The 19,822-nt window shown below is 40.6% G+C and overlaps 1 long non-coding RNA gene across 1 annotated transcript in view; it reads left to right on the top strand.

The window, feature by feature from the left end:
* Positions 1-3,390: 3,390 nt before the first annotated feature.
* The window catches only part of LOC108642138, an 83,373-nt gene continuing 66,941 nt past the window's right edge, over positions 3,391-19,822 (top strand). Inside the window, exons 1-3 of the long non-coding RNA XR_003916401.1 lie at positions 3,391-3,498; positions 9,164-9,287; positions 10,267-10,355. This is a non-coding gene — a long non-coding RNA (uncharacterized LOC108642138). The remainder of the gene's footprint in view (positions 3,499-9,163; positions 9,288-10,266; positions 10,356-19,822) is intronic.

Below are 19,822 nucleotides of genomic sequence, written 5' to 3'. Positions count from 1 at the left end.
CTCAGTCTGTACGTGGGGAAACGAATCCAGAGTTATTTACTGCAGGACATGGTGACTTGCTCCTTGACTCTCTGAATCTTTGTGAATGAGTGTTAGTGCTGGGGGAGCTGACAGGCTGCTATCACAGGCTGGGCTGCGCTACAGCGCAGCAGGCTCTGCTCAGGCTCTTGCACACGCCGCTCTGCCAAAGGACTTCAGCCTTCACCTACAACATCCTTGTTTTTCCATTACTAAGACTTTCCTGGACGTAGGGAGCCAAAGAGACACATTAACACGGGCCTGCACGCCAGAAGGCACAGCGTGTCTCTGGGACCAGGAAACGCGCTCGTGGTTTAACAATGGACGGAGTTACCCGCGTTTGTTTTTCACCTGAGTTCATCTTAACCGCCTCGGGTAACATCATTTAGGTCACCTAATGGGTTATATAAGTGAACTGTGGCCGGCCAGCGTGTCTAAATTTCCTTTTCCCACAATAATTGGAATAGACAGCTTTACTTTTCCTCTCGTTGCCTCAGCTGGATGTCACTTGGGTACGATCCTGTCCTATTGTGCTCTTCTAGGAAGGTCTGTGGGTTCAGCATTGGTGGTGCAACTCATCTGGACATCGCTTTGCATGGCTAAAAATCAGTGTGTTACTACAATCAGCAGCTTTACTGTTGGCATGGCTGCTGCTTCACTTCATTGAAAGTGTAATTTCCTTTTCTTTTTCCAAATATGTCCCTACTCTGCCTTGAAGGATGTGTATTTTTCTACCTTTCTACCTAACCAACCAAAAAAAAAGTAATATGGGATTTTCTGGATTTCTCAGTTCTTGAAACAATCCATGGCCACAAATGAGTAGTCTCAGTGAGAAGAAAGCAGAAGGCTAAAGAGGAGATAGTGAACTAAATGGCATTGAAGGTCCTGGGGTCTGGGCCAAATTGTGATTGTGTCTTCTTTTAATATATTTGGTAATTTTTAATGACAAAAGACTGCTTATTCTAAAATATTTCCTTATTTTTCTGAATAATTTTAATGTGTTTGAACATTTTCTTTTATTCTAAAATGCTTCTTTATTTTTCTGAATAATTTTAATGTGTTTGAACGTTTTCTTTGTTTTTCTTCAGGGGGTGTTTTTGAAAATTCAAAATCTTGAGTAATTTCTGATATATATCCACCTCTCAATCCATATAAAACATTAAAAGTGCATTTCTGGGTTTTTTTAGTATAAATACAAACTTTTCAGGCCGCATAAACTTTCCTTGTGAATCATGAAAACCAAACCCAATGGGAAGAAGTAGAAAAGAGAGAATACCTGGGCATAATTGGTTCAGGGCTGGGAGAGCAGTGCCAGAGAAGGGACTTACTCCAGAAACCTTCCCCTTGCCACGTGCCCCTGTAGCAGGGCTCTTCCTCCCGCAGCCATCCATCACAGAACACTGTTTTTGCACTGCTTCTCTTGCAGGGGTCGTGCTGGGAGGGTCCCTCACAGCTGACTTGAGCAAAGTAAACGCGGTGTTGAGTTGCTTGGCTTCCACCTTAGAACTCAGTGTGGGATCTGGGAGCTCTGTGGGGCCCCCAGTGCTGCTCGTTAGCCCGTCCTCACATCTCAGCAGCAGCCTGGGCAAACCTCTGCTCTTCGTGCCTCTGCTGTGCCCCGGCACCGCAGGCACAAATAATTTTGGATAAGACTGCACTGAAGTTTGATTTAATAAATCCCTCTAATAAGTGCAACAAAGGAACAGAAAAGATCCCTTTGGTGGCTGAGCCAGCTTAAATGAGCAGAATGCTTCCTAATTAACAATCCAGTGGTTCACTTCGCATGCTCGGCTTTATAAAGAGCAAAGTGAAAAATACTTTAAAAGCGTTCAAAGACATCTTTGTTTTAAAGGAGTAAGGAAATGCTGCTCTGTCCACTGACCACCACCATGGACTATAAGGCCATGCAGCTCTAGGTCACTCTCACAAAATGGTTGCCAATATTTCCTCAGCAGACCCTCTATTGATTGCATAAATACAGTACAGTACCCATGAGGTAGTGTTGACCTGTCACATAGTAAAGATGTGGCAAGCCCCATAATTCATTACCAGTTGGAAATAGAACATCATTGGAGAGATAAGGATAACAATGACTTTCCATCCAATGATAAATTACTAGCAGCTGCATTATTTTCCCTCACTTATATATGGCTCTCTTTATTGAATTTAGCTTGAGATAAATAAATGATCTGCCAGGAGCCTGGTTAATATTACTTCTCTGGGACCCATTTCAGGCCCAACTAGGCTTTTGCTGATAATATCTTTAAGCTTTTCAGTAGGGAGAGACATAACATTTGTTTCTGACAAGAACCCTATGTCGCCTTATCTGTTTCATTTGAGAGGCCGTCGACCTCAGCTTCTTTAGTTAAAATGAGAGCTTTACTGTAGAGACTAAGTTCTTGAACTTGACTCTCTTCTTACAATGAGATTATATGTCCTGGTTGTAAATTCGAAGCCACACATGATATACAGTTATTCTTAGCATTTCCTGTTGATCACAGGGTGGTATTGATTGCCCCTGCTTTTGAATCTTTCTCTGATTTGTTTGAAAAGGAATTCCATCTTTTTTTGTGTTATTATTTTTCACGCCACAGTAATCTGTGAGCTTGTTGATGCACACTCATATTTAACTTCATACATTTGTTCCACTTGAAAATGACTGGTTTTTTTACAACCTCTCCCTCCTCCTTAGAAAAGAAGGCTTAACAAACATATCCACTTGATTAAAAATAAAAGTCAGTTGAAGAACAAAAGATTAACTCTTTCTGTGAACTAAGGTGCCAGCGAAGGCACTTGAACTCACAAAATTCTTTTCCTTACCATTAATAATTGATGTACTGCTTCAGTGATCCAGGCTTTGCAGGTACCATTGGAAGAGAGAGAGCAGGGAGGGAGATAGAGTGAAGGTGTGAGGCAACAGGCATGTTCAGCCTGTGCTGCACTCCTACAGTAACTGTTTGGATACCTCCATTGTGGTATTTTTGTTATTTCTGGGAAGCCCTCTCATCAGGTTTTAGATTAAAATCAGACAGTTGCCATTTTTCATACAGCGTGAATTAGAGGAAATTAAACCCAACCACTTCTGATAAATCCTCTCATAAATAAACTGGCTGGTGGTGTTAAATAAAAGTCCAGCCACAGTTTGATTCACATTGCAGAGAACAAAGAAAGAGTTCTGCCTATTTTAACACTCCATCATTATTATTGTTATTTATACTATAGGAATGCCTAAAGGCTCCAGCTGAGTTTGGAGCCCCCATCTGCTAAGTGCATAATCAGGCTTGCCTGGAAGAGTTTGCAATAGGAATAAGATAGAAAAAAAAGGGGAAAGAACTATTATATCTTTCTATACCTTTTTCTTTGCAGTTGGGAAACTGAGGCACAAAGAAGGAAAGGAATCTGCTCAAGGCAGTGAGGAAAATCTTTGGCAAGGTTTACAACTTCCAAAAGATCATCTGAGTTTCTGCCAACTCTCTTGATGTAAGATCCTTTCCTACAGTCTTTTTGGGGGGTCACCTGTCTCCTTTATGCTTTCCTGTCTCCTTTATGCTTTCCCACTAGGCAAAAGTTAGAAGATAAAATGGGAATATGACAATAAATCTCTTTTATCTGATGTTAGAAGAATTTGCGGTTAGGAGAAGAGGCACACCCTGAATGGCATCTTGCATAGATTTGTGTAAAAGGAGATATAATCTGTGTGCATTTTAATTTTAATTTGAACAATGTCTTGTCTTGAAATGAAATAACGAAAATTTGCCTTTTTGTGTAATAGGAGTAGTTTTGGCATGTACTGGCTATTTGCCTTTTCACATCAGAAGATAAAAAAAGTCTTGCACAATGCTACTAAAAGGCAGAAAGGTTAATATTTATTAAATCAGAAAAATAGGATAGTCATGTGACACTCAATCTGTGTCAGCCAGAACCAGTTCTTATTTACCTTGAGAGGCTGACAGAATCTTCTCACCAATAAATATTAGCTAAACTCTTCAGAAATTAATTTCCCTTACAATCACAAACACAGGCAGCAGGGGAAGGGAAGAAAAAAAAAAGGATGGTGGATATGAAGTAAATTATTCGCTGCCAAAGAATGAGAATGCATTTTCCATTTCTGCTGTGCTGCCATTCTAATGTTTCCCTGAGAACCCGGAAAGTATCAGGATGAGATTCACACACACCCACAAAGCCAAATTAAAGTGGCTTCATGCAGAGCTTTCCACAGCAGAATGAATTGACTCCTGTGCCCTCTTGTACACACAAGATGTGTGAGCAGAGGGAGGGGAGGAGGACTGCAGCAGGACACTGATGTTGTAGTAGTCCCCAGAGCAAGCTGGGACAACAGTTCCGGGGGGTTCTGACCACAGATTCCTGTAGCTTTTTCACCAGGTTACTTATCTCACCAGATATTCTGTGTGGTGATCTGTTTGGGCCTGGGGATGTATGGATTGCTTCTTGGAGGGGTGAAGTCATCAGACCCCCCCCACCTTCTATCCAGACCATGTCATTGCAGCAGGAAAGGGCAATATATATCACTGGAAAAGTTACTCTAGTGAATCATTCTTACTAAGATCCCTGTGCAGTGCTGAGTAAATGCAGTGACTCTTTTCTGTGAGCCTCGGAAAGTGACTTGACCGACATGTGGGGAGGCTCAACTGGGAATAAAACCCTTTTGGATTTGATTATTAAAGCACCCTTCCTTGTTAAGAAGTGACTGCTTTTTCCTACAGTATGGGCAGTGCCTCTGTATTACCAGCTATGTGGTGTTCATCTGTTGCATTGCTGTTTCCACAAAATTAGTTTTTCTTCTTTTTTTTTTTTTTCTACACGAGCCATGTCTATAACAGTTTCCTTGTCTACTGTGAAGCTACCGTAGAGTTTAATCTTCAGCGAGGTGCTGAGAGGTTTTACAGCATCACTGTCAGTACATCTTTGACAAGAATCTTTTGCAAACTTTGGCAGAGGAAGTTTAGCTTCTGTATCTACCTCCAAATCTAGTTGGGTTCAGCTGAACCACAGACTCCTTGTCTTTTGATGCTTAGTCAGCCTCCACTCCGACCACCTGTGTGCAGGAACACTGCAGTGACTTCCCTGCTAGTTGTCAGATGCCATCTTTGCAGGCAATCAGACCCACCTTTGGTGATGATTATTATCCCTCCCTCTGGATCACCACCTTTACAGACAATTTACAGTAACAGATCACACCACTGCTCTGTGGTTCACATCAGTGAACCATCAGTGTGCAGATTTAACCTGCCTTCTTCAGTGATGGTTCAGGAGTGGTGTGGTGTTAGTCACTTGGAGTGTTATGCACAGGGAGCTGGGCCAAGGCCAACAACTCAATTCACGTTATTGGCTGAGCAAGAAAAATGCCACTGGTGCTGACCTTGTCATAAATCCCCAGCCCCTGTCCCCATGCCACCAGCTCTCCAGACCAACCTTTTAAAGACTGATTGTATCTGCGTTCTGGTTGCCAAAATTGTTTGGGATTTTTGTTATTTCAACTCTGTGGTCTCAGAGGAGCAAATTCCTCAATAATTTTGCTTTCTCATCAGCCAAAGGCGCCACTCTGTGCAATGTGCCAGCAAGGCTGGAGAACAAGGCTGTCTTTAAATGAAAAAGCCTTGCCTTTTCCTCCTTGCATTTGTACAAGTTAAACATGACTTCTTACTTCTGTCATTCATCCTATTAAGAAAACCCCAGACTGCCAAGTGTAACCTCATTTGCCAGTTTCCAGGGGATGGCAAGCATTTATGCCTGAATCATAAACCCTGAAGGAAGGGCCTTATCTGATGTGGTTCACCAGGCTTAATGGACTGGTCCATGCAGCTGCATCACCTTGGGTAAGAACTTCAACAGAGCCTCTTAAAAATAGCCTGCTTGATGTTACATGCATTGTGCCCAAGGATACAGGTGTTTATATTTACAGACTTTGTACTTGAGTGCTTTAAGTGGTTCTCTGGTGGTAGGATCTAATTGAGCAATATTCTAAACTGGGTTTGATTCAGTTTGAAATTCCAGCTCTGCAGCAAGATTTTGGATCAAATGTGGTTTGACCAGTTATCATCCTCTCTCGGCCTCACTCGTAGGATGGAGATGCATTAATGTTGTGATTATTGCATTAATGCATTAGTGTTGATGATGTAAGACTGAAGGAAGACTTTCTTTCCTTGTAGCCATTACTGCTGAACCAGTTGTTCTGATGATTTACCCAGAAAGCCCTAACTGTCTTTATGAATGTAAAATTTCTTTTTTTTTTTTCTATTCTTGAGCAGATGGAAGACTTAGATGGAAAGGAATAAAAACATAATTTGCCAAAGCCCTCAATTAATCATAATCAAGTTTGTGCATGTTATACTCTACAAGGGTAACAACAATGAAACACAAGGAGAAAAGGATGCTTTCCTCAGGCAATTCTGGAGACATAAGAGCAATAAAGAAGCATACTTCAGAATAATGTGGAGATATATGACTGCACTAAATAAAAATGCTTCTTTAACGTACTGTAAAAATAAAGATGTTTAGTTAGATTTATCATTCATGTTATAAGCACAAATTGATCCCCTGGACTACACCACTGACTCTGAAAGTATCCAAGGGATGGTTGCGACCCACTCTTTTCTGTAATTACTTAAACATTGTCTCATTTGTTAAAGAGACAACTAGATTATTCCTTTTTACTCTGAGGTAATAAATATGGGGCACCTTGATCACACAGATACAGATTTTTGACTTTTATACCATATTTAAGCCATCTTTTAATTGGGTATGGTGAGAGGGATGGCTTGCTTATTAGTTTCCACGAGTCACATCCAAACCTGTGAAAAGGCATTTTTTTTAAACTAGTTTTACAAATAGCAACATGTTAATTGAAAGCAACCCCACTCCCCCAATCCGCTCTTGATTGACTTGAGAACATTCAAACCCAGCGAGATTCATTTCTGCAGCCTCATTCAACCCTTGCAATGAGCAAATGAAACAATTGTTTTATTTGTAAGAGGAGATTATCCCTTGAAGGCAGATAGGAGGATACTGCCTACAGAACCCCATTTGCAGGCACAAAGAGCGCTTAGTCAAGTTTTGGCAGTGATACTGAAGCTATTAGTTTTGGATATGAGTTCACTGATGTTCAGTGCTGTAGATTTCCAGTTAGTTCATGAAGGGCCTTTAAAATTACACACAGAGCTTCATTAATTGCCTCAGAAAAGAAGCAACAAATATCAGGCCCTTAAAGTGCGTGTGCACAGAATGGCCATTGATTGCAATGAATATTCCCCACTGGAGAACTGGTCCTACGTCCTGGGAAGGCAATCACAGTTTTTACAGTGGTTGCATCAGTCACTGCCCCAAAGTACAAGGGCTTTGGAGGATCAGGCCCTAGTAGCTGCTATCTGCTATCTATCTACCTATCTATCTATTTATCTAATTTATCTGCATATGTGGTTTATATACGCATCCACACACATGCATATATATAATCCTGATTCATTGTGTTAAAAGTGTAACAGTGATTGTTTTAACTCAAGTTGGAGACTTGAGACAAGATGCCAAACTCAGGGTCTTTCAAAAGAAAGGAATAGAAATCCAGCTTTGTGGTGTTGAAGGGTTTTTTTGTGTCCGTTATTCCATTTGATAGAGAAGTGCCTGAACATTTGTTCTGCAACCAGCTGTCCATAAAGGAGGATTTCCTATGCCTGCCTTGCAAATGGCACAACCTCATGTGATCCCTGATCACAACAAATTGATTTATTTAAATAAAAATAATGATCTTCTTTGCTTTCTCCAGCCCTAGCAGCAAAATCCCATGTAACCCTGATCAGCAAATTGATAGTTATCTTCTTTTGCCCTCCTTTCTCAAACCCAAACAATACCACCCTGATCCCCAAGTAATAAGAAAATGATTTATGCAAACAAAAATAATTATCTTTCTTTGCTCTCCACCCTCTGACTGTATAATCTCAGCAGCTCCTTGTTTAACAAATTGATTTATTTAAATTAAACAAATGGTGATCTCCTTTTGACCTCTGTGGAGCACTTCTGTGGCAAACTCCTACCACTGCTACCACCTTACCCATATGCTTAGAAGGATGTATTTTAAAATATAGCAGCACTTGAAACTAACCTTGATACTTTGTGATGCCTTTAATCAAAACTCATGGAAGCTCTGCTTCCGTGCAATGGAATTAGGATGTGTGTCGTCTGAAAAATAAGAAAAGTAACTTAAATGTACTTTCCTCCATATTTTTGATGGCAGAGATGATTATTAATTGAATTTCCCAGGTGAAACTGTACAAAGGGTGGCTGTGTGTGGTTTGTCTACACCCACCTCTCCCTCAGGGTTCTTTGCAGACAGACTTTAAAGCACTGACAAACTCAGTGCACAAATATGTGTGGGGCCACCTCCCCTAAAACATTGACAGAGCCATCTAGTGCCAGCCTGTTCTGTGACAGACACCAGCACCAGCTGATGGGTGAAAACAGGAGCTCCAAGGGTTTCATCCATTATGTTTTATGGTTCTGTCCAGCCACAGTTTGTGTTGTAGGACTCAGCCTCTCACTGGCAAAACTTCCACAGGCACGAGGAGAGGCAGAGTCCTGCTTGTCCATGGTTCCAGTGACATGATCTTTTTGTTCCACGTTCAACAGTCCCAAAGGTATATAAATACATATAGATGTATATGTATCTGTGCTTTTTTTACTGTGCTGGTTTAAGTTTGCATTTTCTGTGCTGTCCAGCCAGTATCTCTGTTTTGTGCAGCTGCTGCTTAAACCGTCATTTTGGCATTATACAGAATTACATAATTATATGTGCCATAAGCAAAAGTGCAAATAGTCCCACTTAACACCTAATCATGTGATATCTGTTGTGAAATGCTGGCGAAGTAGCCAATAGATGTGACTGTTACTTTGCTGTTAGCTCTGGTTCTTTGGAGGCGAGTACGGACTGCAGCTGGAATTTGGCACAGATGGAAGAGGGATTAAGTGATAGTGGGAGCCTGAGTGTGTTGTATATAGAAACATTCTTTCCTCGACCAGTTTCTGTGGTGTGTAATACTCTGAGCAGGACATTGGTGTTAACCAGTCTCCCAGATTTGGAAATACTTTGCTTTTTTAGCAGTTTGTTCACACCATGTGTCTGCTTTGGTTTCAGACCCACGGTGCTCTCTGACAGAAGACAGTGACATGACAGGAATGGTGACACAAGGCTCTTACTGTTACATTCAATAATTGATTCTTCTGGATGGATTGTGACTCCCTAAAGGTTGCAAAGAGAGGTAAGAATGATTGGACAGCTTCAAAAACATTGGTTCCTTCCAAAGTCAGGAAGTTTTCACTCCCTTGAATCCTTCCCCTTCACAGTCCAGCACTCTTTGTGACTCTTTGGAAATACACGGGAAAATCATTAGGAGAGATTGTTTTTATCAACCAATCATTTTCTTCTTTCTTATCCCAGTAATTTTAAGTGGGTTTTGTAATGTTGAATGCTGAATTGGGAATCACCATGTGAAAAACGTGTTTGTGTCCATTTTTATGGTTGCCACAAACTCTCCATAGGAAATCCAGATAAAAGGGAAAACATTGCAAAAACTGGTCAAGAAATTACAAAGTGAAAATATGGACACCTCTGAAGTTTTTCAAATCCCACTTTTTTTTTAATTTTAAATGTATTTTTTATTCTTCCAAATGCCGAATAAGTGAGGGTTTTGCATCTGAATACTTTTGGCGATATAGTCTCAAAATATACTTGGGTATTTGTTTCAGAATATTCAATTTCAAAATTCAGTCCTTCCCTTGCATTTGCATTACCTTTACTCCTGACTTGCACAAGTAAAATGAGGTGAGACTCAGACTAGAAGATTATGCAAAAATGTTCCTATAAAAAAAATAATAACCTTGTTCTGAAATTATACCTGGAAGAGCTGCAGCCTTTTAAAAAATTCGGCCACTCTGTATTGACTTGCCAAGAGAGGCAAGTATTTCTGCAGATGGCTTGGAATTAGTAGAACATGAAATAATGTCAATGGTACTGGTAAGAGGATTAACCAGCAGTTCTGATGTTATTGAACGGTTTGCAGAGACCATATTAAACAGCCACATCAGTCCACAGGGCAGCCCTGCAGTTCTTCTGCTAAGCAAACACAGATGTAGAGTTCCCTTTTTCATGGCCATCATTTCATGCCTTTGACATATGTTAGGCTCTTGGGACTCAGTGGCATATTTACAGCCTGGGCATTAAAGATTTCTTTTTTTCAGATGATTAGTGGACACCGACATCTAAATCAGTAGTAAAAAGAAAAGCAGGAACCCAGGACAGTGGGGAAGGACTCCAGCAATGCAAATATGTAAGTGAAAGATTAGGCTGCTAGAAAGTTCCCTGACGAAACACCGGGGGCTTTTTCAGTTGATGACAAAAATTCTCCTTAAGAATCCAGTCAGTTTTAAATCTCTTTTTCTTTTGGGTTGATCTTCTCTTTATTTGACCAATGCTGCCTATGAAGTTGCAGTGGTTGAATTTCACAAGGCAAGAGGAGTTCAGCTCGTGTCAGCGCTGCCAGGCCTCTGTGCTTGTTCAAAGTTTGTGCAGATCTCCTGGGGCTACAAATTGGCCAGAAGAAATTGAGGGAACAGTCTGTCTTACAATATTCCCGTTCCTTTTCTATTCCAACAGAAACTTTGGCAGTTCTTTAACATTTTCCTCAGCTTTTTGTTTTTCTGAAACTGGGAGTCAGAAATTAAGAAAATGAATAACACAACTATGTGATAAACAGGGTTTTTTTAATGCACACAAAATACAGACTTACCTGTGTGTAGCGAGGACATGGTGGGACAGGTTCTTCTTTTATCTGGATGGTGTCTCAATCCTGAAAAGTTGTGCAGTATCCAAATAAAGATATAGGTACAGACAAGCTGTATGTCAAGGCAGAGCTCCTGAATATAAAGGTTGTTGACAAAGAATTCGTTTGGAAAGAAGAAGATAAACCAACTGATAAATTACGGAGCCTTTGGTCAGTAATTGTTTAATATGATGCAAATTTTAAGTGAAATTTCCAGCATACAACTGCTCCACGTGTAGCCACTTCTTCCTGTGAGAGGAAATAAATATGCAACTGGAGAGTGTAACAATGAATTACATTCAACCTCAGAAGTGCTTTAGCATGTCTTCAAGAGCTGCTGCTGTCTTCAGTGATGGATTATAAGTTAGCATGAGATCCCACAGGCATGGCAAGGTATTTATGTAGTGTTCTGATTGCTCAGACACCTCCAACAAATGTACAGTCAGTGCAAACAGAAATCAGAGTATCACTATCTCCCACTTTATTTCATTTGTTTATATTTAGCACGTGCTGGAATATTACAAACCACCGAGCACAACTACAGTTGGAATATAGTTTCCAAAGCTTATTTACAGTAGCTTTCAATCACAGTGAGTGATGGTGTATTAATCCATAAGTAGTTCCATTGATTTCGGGGGGTCCATTCCTTGTACAGCTGAGTATATCTCGATTTGGTCCCATGTTTGAAATGTAGAAAGAGCTCATTTCCTGCCATGTTCTTAAGTGCATGAACAGTTTGAAAAAAGCTCTACCCTGAGCTCTCCCCAAAAAACTCGTAATAGTGCAAAATACTGACAAGGCTGGTGGGATGCAGGTTTTGCAATATTTTATTGTGTTGCAGAAATGGTGATAGAATGTTCCTCAGTTATACACAGATGGATGTGCATTCCATGTGCTGTTTTCAGCTGTGTACTTACACCACTCCAAAATCCCAAGGAGAAAAGGAAAAGCTGAGATTCACATCAGTAGCAAAGAACATCAGGTGATGTTGATTTAAAGAAAACATTAATCAATCCAGATTTGCTTGGAACCGGGCCCAGGTTCACTCAACAGGTTGGTGAACCTTAGCAAATGTTTCTGTGAATCTGTTCTGTGTTTTGACTTTGTAACGTGATCTGAAATCATCTGAGTTTCATGTGGTTTTGTTGTGCATGTTTTGGAACGCTCCTGGGGTGAATCCAGGGAAAGACAGGGGTGCTAAATTTTGCATGACGCGTAAGGTAAGCAGTGTTTCACTCTTCCTGACACCCCCTGATACCAAAGTGAACAACAGTTGATGCTGTCAGCAGAGTTTTGAAAGAGGAGACAATCACTGTCTGTCAGGCTTCTTGTGTCTCCAGCAGTCTTTATTGTGGAGCCAAGAGACAGTCTTCAAATCATATCATGAAAAACGTTATCGTGAGTTTTGGACTGTTATTTTCTTTTTCTCTGTTTCTGGTAAATGTCAAAAGTTTTACTGTGTAGGCAGGTACTGGAGTTGTGAACAGTGTGTTAGGCTTCTTGATGTATATTGGTTTGAAGAAGTTATACAGTGCTAGAAAAAATTAGGTTTTTATACTGAGTCTGCGGATGAACAACTTGTGTTTTAACTTCATTCAGTTTGGATGTGAATTCATAAATAGGTGTACTCAGCCTCTATATAGCTGAATATAAAGTATTTAAGATCCATCTACACCAATCAGGTAAAAAATATGATGAGGTGACAGTTTCTATTAATTTTATTTTTAGTCCAAACTAGAGCCCAGAGCAATAGAGATGTGAGACACTCTGCACAAGAAACAAAATCTAATTCATCAGAGGATGCCAAATTTTTCATTCTGTTTCAGAGTGAGCAACAGAATTTTGCTGGAGTTGGGATTTTGGAGAGAAAGGCGGGTGGGAGGAGCTGTTTATTTTTTTTTACACTGATTTACTACCTCATAATTGAGCCCCATTTGTGGATCAGTGTTATGACAGGGAGCTTAGAGAAAAGGAGGTCAGTGAGTTTAGCTTAGTGGCCTGGCATATATACAAGGTCAGACTAGATAATTTAACTGTCACTTCTGGCCTTAAACTTGAGGAAACTGAAGACGGAAAAATCAAAGTCTGCAGACGTAATAAGTAAGAAAAAAAAAATGTAACAGGCTGGAGTGTCCTTTAATGCCCCTGAGGTTCAGCATTCCCTAACCCACCAGGTGCACTGGGGGACAGCCACAAATGGAGTGGCCCTGTTGGTCCATTTGGAAGCACAGCAGGAAGGAAGAACAGCTTGCCCATAATATTCAGCTTGAAGCTGATATCTTCATTCCCCTCTAGAATAGTTGTGTTTGCACCCCCTTGTACTGTTGCATTTTTCCACTAAGGTTGTCTCACTTATTTAACTCGACATACAGAGCACCCCTCCGAGGTCTTTGAGACCCAAACCAGCACTGGAAGTGACAGCCCAGATAACACAGGTAATCATATCAGACCTTGTGGGACTGCACTGACTACTTTTTAATTGATAATTCCAAGATTCTGCAATAAATTTATTTCTTAATTGAATACATCATGTCATACATGGTAGCTAATGTTTACCACTAGTTAGAGTTTGCAACCTTCAAGACATCCTCCTCCCTTCCATATAACCGTAATTTTCCTTCCAAATTAAGATTTTCTCAGAAAAAAAATGGACAAAACCTGCACGTTAAATCCAATTCCATCCAAATAAAAGAAGGTAAATTTAAGGTACTAAATTAAGTAAGTGATTTTAATTAGCGGATCGTTTCAGGAAGATCATAAAACATTTAAATAACACTGAAGTTATGTATATTTAAGAAGTTTTATGGAGAATTAAAGTCTTAAATGGTAAATTTCAAATGTAAATAAGAAAGTCGATGGAGGAATGTTAATTGCTTTTCCTAAGTTTCTCACATGGCCTAGATGTTAGGAGAGGTATCAAGAATTACATTCACAGTAATAATGTGCCCAATCCAAAGCTTATTAAAGGCCTTGGAATTTTTCCACGGATTTTAGAAGCCATTGTATGAAAACAAGAAATGCTTTTAAATGTCTAACCCCCAGTACTGTGGAAGTCACTTACATGCCAAAAATCATATATGTGATGTCAATTGTCTAAAATATTGGTTAATTTATAGTTTAAGATTCCTGTTCATAGCCAAGAAATTTAAACTGACCTTAAGAACTTATCCAGTTACCCTTTTGAACAAATAAAATTACGTTTGCAGCAACAGACATTTTACACCAACAGATTAGTTTACATAAAAGGAAAACTTACACACCAGGAGAAGCTGCTATGATTGGACAACAAAACGTGCCAACAAATTGGACTACCAAGAATGTGAATTCTCAAATGCCTGTCCATAGCTCAGCGATACTGTTACATTATTTTTGATTCAACTAGATCAAATTAAAACTTAATTTTTACAGTTTGATAATAATGAAATGCATAATGTTTGAAACTAGTGAAATTCAAATCGGGGTAGTAAGGCTGAAAAGTCACGATGTGTACATTTGTCCAAATTCCCTATTGTAAACCACTTGGAAATGAATATCCCATTGGAAGAGGGAACACAGAAAGTGGGCCTCAGCAGAAGGTTTCCTTGATTCCCTTACACCATTTGGTCTTCTGGGAGAGCCTGGAAGAACTATGGCCACATCTCTTCCCATGTTGGTGTCAGGATGCAGATGGAAGTGGTAGCATTCCATGCAATCATTTTATTCCATGTAGACATAGGAATCACATTGCAAGGACAGCTGTTCCACCAAAAAAAGTGGGAGTCCCACCATCAGAGTCTGCTTGTGACTAAATTGTTGCAAGTGTATGTGCAAGGAACAGATTCTTTAAGGGACTGATAGTTCCCAGTGCCCAAAAAATCAAGAAACAATTTTTTTCTCTTCAAGATTCACCCCAAATTGCTGGAATGGCTTATTTCAGAATTATGTAGTACCTTAGGAGAGTGTGATGTTTGTTTTCATTTGGTTTGTAGTGAGACAAGTCCCTTTGCTTTTAACAGTGAATTCTGTGCTGGTACAGAGGGATGTGCTGCTCCAGCGGTGCCTCCTCTCCCGTGTTTCAGTGTCTACAGAACCTCTGTGAGCATTTCTGGGAGAGGGACATGCATGTGTGCTGATAGTTCAGCCTCGTGGAGAAACCACCCCGCCAGTGTGCATGACAGAAGGGCTGAAGGCAGCATAAACCTGCTCTTTTCTTTTTCTTCAAAGCATTTTTAACACCCACCTTACACACAGTCCGAGGCCCGCGATCCAGGACGTGGCTGTGCCTCTGTTTCTTCAGCTGTTGGATGGGGATATTATGCTCTTGTCTCAGATGCTGAGAGAGTTAATTAATTATGTTTATGAAACCCTTTGAGATTCTCAGATGAAAGGTGGCTTTGGAATTGTTAGGTGTTATTATAAGAAAAAAGAATGATTTTATTGCTTCATGTTAATGGTTAACATCTGCACCACAAAACCTGCTTGATCACATAAAGATTCTGCTAAGCATTTAATCCTAATTTGCAGGCTGATGCATATTCATTTTATTTAGAAGATTAATTTAGTCATCAAAGGTTAATCTGCCTCGGGTTTGTAATTAGACAGAGCAGTGACTTGGCGTCTCTGGGCTCACCCAGGTTGCACTGGGTTTTCTGAGTGGGCAGGGCTTTAACTATCACCAGTTTTCACTTCCAGCTAGTGCTTGGAGAAGGCTTAATTTTTGGAGAAATGGTGAGTGGTAAAAGCTTTGGCCAGTTCGAAGATTAAAAGTAAAAGGAGAAGCATGAGCCAATGAACAGTCAGCGTAGTGAATCTCAGAATGCTACTTTAATTCATCCCTGGCAATGTCAGGGCAATAAGCAAGGGATTTTTTTTTTTTTTAATATGTATTTGTAAAAATGATTAAACAGATTTCACAATCTTTGATGTATGAATCCTACCCCTCTTTCAAAATTACTGATTAGCAGTTTACAGAAAGTATCTGAAATGAAGAACTATGAGGCTTTCTGCTGGAAATACCAGATTTTAACTTTTAGCTGCTATTAGGCACTGTTAGAAGGTTGTACAATATGACCTGTAGTTGCTTGTGCCCCTGGAAATTAAGCCTTTAGTGCTCAATGTCGGATCCTTTAATCAGAAGTCACTAAAGAAAGTGTGGTCCTTGTGGAGAACAAAAACCATGTTTCCTATGCAGGTACACCAGAAGGCATCTTTAATTACTGTTTATAAAGCTGGCTGTTAGTAAGTGTGAGGGATTATTAATGCCGTGGTATTGTCTTTTGAAGTGAGGAAGACCAGTGGCTGCTTCTCTGTCATGTCCTCATCTTTTCCCTGTTGCAAAGCAGTCAGGAGGGTGATATCAGAGGGCGTGTGCTGCACAGTGCTGTGCTTCAGCACCCTGGTAGGCAGTGAGGTGGCCTTCAGACACAAATTGGGTGATGGGAGTCCAGGGTGGCATGGGACGTGCTCACCCTCCCTGTCAGTGGGGATGGGATTGTCAAAGGGCAACTGTGTGACTCGGGGATCCAGCTCAAACTGGCTCGGGTGGGGGAAGTTCGCTGCGGGACGTAGGGCTGGGAAATGGCAGATGAAAACCTTGCAAATGGAAAATTTGTCTTAAAAATAGTGGCTTGCCCAATGTGAAATCAATATGGGCTGCAAAATAAGTACTGTAAATGAAAATCATGATACTAGAATTTAGGAATTTGGCCAAAGTTTTACATTTCATTGCAGCTTGGCTTTGGTTTAGTTCAGAATCCAGATTCTGGGGAGGGGGGGGATGTTGCTTTTTTTTCCCCAATACAGTTCTCACATCTCTGTTGTGATTTGCCAGTTTTCCCCTCCTCTTTCTGGTGCAGAACCTCAGAAGCATCCAAGAAGGGATTTTGGAGACCATAAATAGTTCTAATTGAGAACAGCCGCAAATCAAGTTAAGTGCCAGCCTGACTATCAGAATATAAATGAAACTCTTTTATTAAAACATTGTATTTTAATTATTGTGAAGAACAAGTGGCCTAACGTGAAAAAGCTTTTAACATAGCAGTTATTTGCTTGATAGCTGATAACTTAATTTTGGAGGGATGATTACAGGTATGGCTTTTTGTCTTCTTCACTCTCATTTTTACTTGATCTAATGACTGTTCACTGATTTTCATTTGGACTTGAGGTCATCTTCTAATTAAGTTGCTAATAAACCTGTTATTGAAATCAGGTTTTCTATTTCCAGTTTAAAAGGCCAGGGAAGTTTTGTTGGTGTTTTGAAAGAAGTTTAGAGTGTTTTGGACTGATGATTTGCAAACGAAGGAGCTCTTTGCAGAGTGACCCTTCGCTAGTCAACTGTAAGGGCTTGTCAATTTGTTCTCTACCATGAAGATAACCTGGCATGCAATGAGAGCATGGGATGGCAATTCACTACAACTAAGGGGAACCCCCCCCCCAAACAGCAAGAATACTTGTCACTCTAAGCAGATACCATAACTATAAAGCAGTTACTGTTGCATCATTCAAGCCCTTCCTTTCTAGCCAAGAGACTGAGAGTGGAATTTTACACACACATTTGCCACAGATTTTAGGCTATTTATGCTATTTTAGTCGTCTCCTCAACCTGCACATTTAGTGTCTTCACTTGCATCTTAATCCTGAGCTGATTTGTGTGAATGGTGGATAGGTACCACTAAAATGGGGATTGTGAGCTTCATCTGTCATCCCTGCTGCTGTACCATTGACTTCAGTGAGCTTCCAGAGGAATGAGTCTGGCCCACAGGAGGATGTGAACTGTCAAGAAGACAAACCTCTTTCTCATCTATTTGAAATGTTTGTGGGAAAGAATGCCCTAAATATTTAGCAGGTTTTGTAATTTGAGAGGCAATGCAGTTTTTTTTTTTTTTTAATTTTAGTTTTCTCCCTACCTTTCCATTTTCTGTATTAAGTAGAGGAAAACCTTGCCTTAGGCCCAGTGTGCTTATGACAGGGAAAAAATATCTGCCAGAATCTCCATTATTGCTCGGGCCTGTATATATTGTTATTGCTCTTGTATTTGTAATAGCAAAAGGTGACTGTGCCTCTTATGAAAAATTCTGTTTGCAGAAAATACCTTCTTCCCCCCACCTTTTCCAAACCCAGCATGGTGCATAAAGAATCCAGGGGTGTTTATGTTGGTTATGTTAATGCAGCAGAGCTCAAAGCAGCATATATGTAAGGACTGGACATGTGTGCCATAGCTGGGCATTGTGGTGATGTACCTGAGTGATGCAGCTCACGGAATCAGGAGGAAGCAGAGATGCTTAAAGCCAGTTTAACTTCCTCTCCCTTGCATGTTTGGGAGTCAATGAAGCTGCACAGAGAGCATCAGTGAAATCTGCTGCAGCCCACCCTGGTTTCTGGTGGACAGAAGACCCGAAGTGGAACTTAACCTCAGATGTCCCCAGTAAGGTCACCTGTTTCAGCGCTTCCTAAAGGCAGCCAAACTGATTGCTTGTATCAACCACCATCAAAGATCTTGCCCCTTCATATTTCAGCTGCAGGGAGCTGCAGTGAGTCAGGCTTGGGTGGAGGGGGGAGATCCTCCACCCAGATTGCCAGCTCAAGCTTGCCACTGCTTTATCGTGTGGTCTTAGGCAATGTGTTGAGTTTTGCTTCTGGAAGACCTCAGGGTTAAACTCTCAGAGTGAAAGCACAGCCCATCACCATTATGTGCAGTGGCTGACTGCTGCCTCTTCAGCCATGTACGTACTAGGACCCCAGAGACACCCGTGCCTGCATGTTAGCTGAGCTGTTTTACATTTGATACACAAAAAGACATGGCACAACACTCTTGAACAGTGCTGAGTATGGGAATATCCTCCCTGGGAGCGGGGCCATCCGTGTGTGTGCGTAATTACAAGTTCCCAGTCTAAGTGCATATGTAAAAGTTCACGTTTATACACCATTGGATTTGCATAACACTGTCCACAAAATCAACGTTTTAGAGCTTTCAGAGCGTTGTTACAATCCTTCCCTTGTGCAGAATGATTCTGGAGCAGATTCTTGTTGACCAGGATATCTAGGCAGTAGGTCCCTGGCAGTGCTGTCTTTCTCTCAAATAGGTGTGCCAGCTCCAAGACTGGTTGCTGGTACCTTCAAAGGGTGAGAAGTCGGCACCTCCTTTGGCTGCCAAGGCTTCCGTGCAACCGAGTGCTCCTCTTTCCCAGCAGAAGGGACTCTGCTTTCTGCCTTTGCTCTTGCCTAAGGGTGAGTTGTCTTCATCACGCTTACCCTGTAGGCACAGGAAGTGATATTATATAAGAAATAATTTTGCAACCCTATTTCTACTAATCATTGCCACTCCTACCATAATAACAGACAGATGCAACATACACGATTCATGTTTCTATTATTTTTCTGCTACGGTTTGCATGTGTTTTCCATTTAATTACAGTATATGAATTTCATATCTCTCATTTTTTTCCCCCTTCTTGGATTTAAAATTGAATTTGATATCTGTGATATATAGATAGGCCTGTGATGAATCGTTTGATGCACTTTACACTGATAGGTCTGAGTCTCTGCAAATCTCTTAAGTGCTCTGAATATCTTCCAGTTTTGTTGGTGATGCAATAGTATCTGGGATACTACTGTAGTAGTTTCTGCACAAGACAGAAGAGTAGCTCGAGCATTTAAAGAAACTTTGCTTAACAACAGTGACAACACCAAAACCAGTTGTAACCATTTTTAGGCATTAGAGAACTCTTTGCACCCATATGTCTCAAAACAAATTGCAAAGGGCTTTGCAGAGGGAGAAAACTGAGGTGTGTTGTTCAGAGATGAACAGGATACCGTGAACAGAGTAGTGACAGCACTGAAATGGAAACCAGGTTTTTGTGACTGACCTACTCAATGGGAACTATGTCTTAAAATAATTCAGGCTTGTGGTGTGTTACTCGTTGGATTCTTTCTTTCCCACCCTGTGTTACCATGTTTGAATTGAGCATGTTACAATACTTGAGAAAAGAGATTTCAGT

This window comes from Manacus vitellinus, unplaced genomic scaffold, assembly GCF_001715985.3.
Source record: "Manacus vitellinus isolate BGI_N305 unplaced genomic scaffold, ASM171598v3 scaffold_10_pilon, whole genome shotgun sequence".
NCBI lineage: Eukaryota > Metazoa > Chordata > Aves > Passeriformes > Pipridae > Manacus > Manacus vitellinus.
The sequence above is the reverse complement of the archived record's forward strand: the minus strand, read 5'-3'. Positions and strand labels throughout refer to the sequence as shown.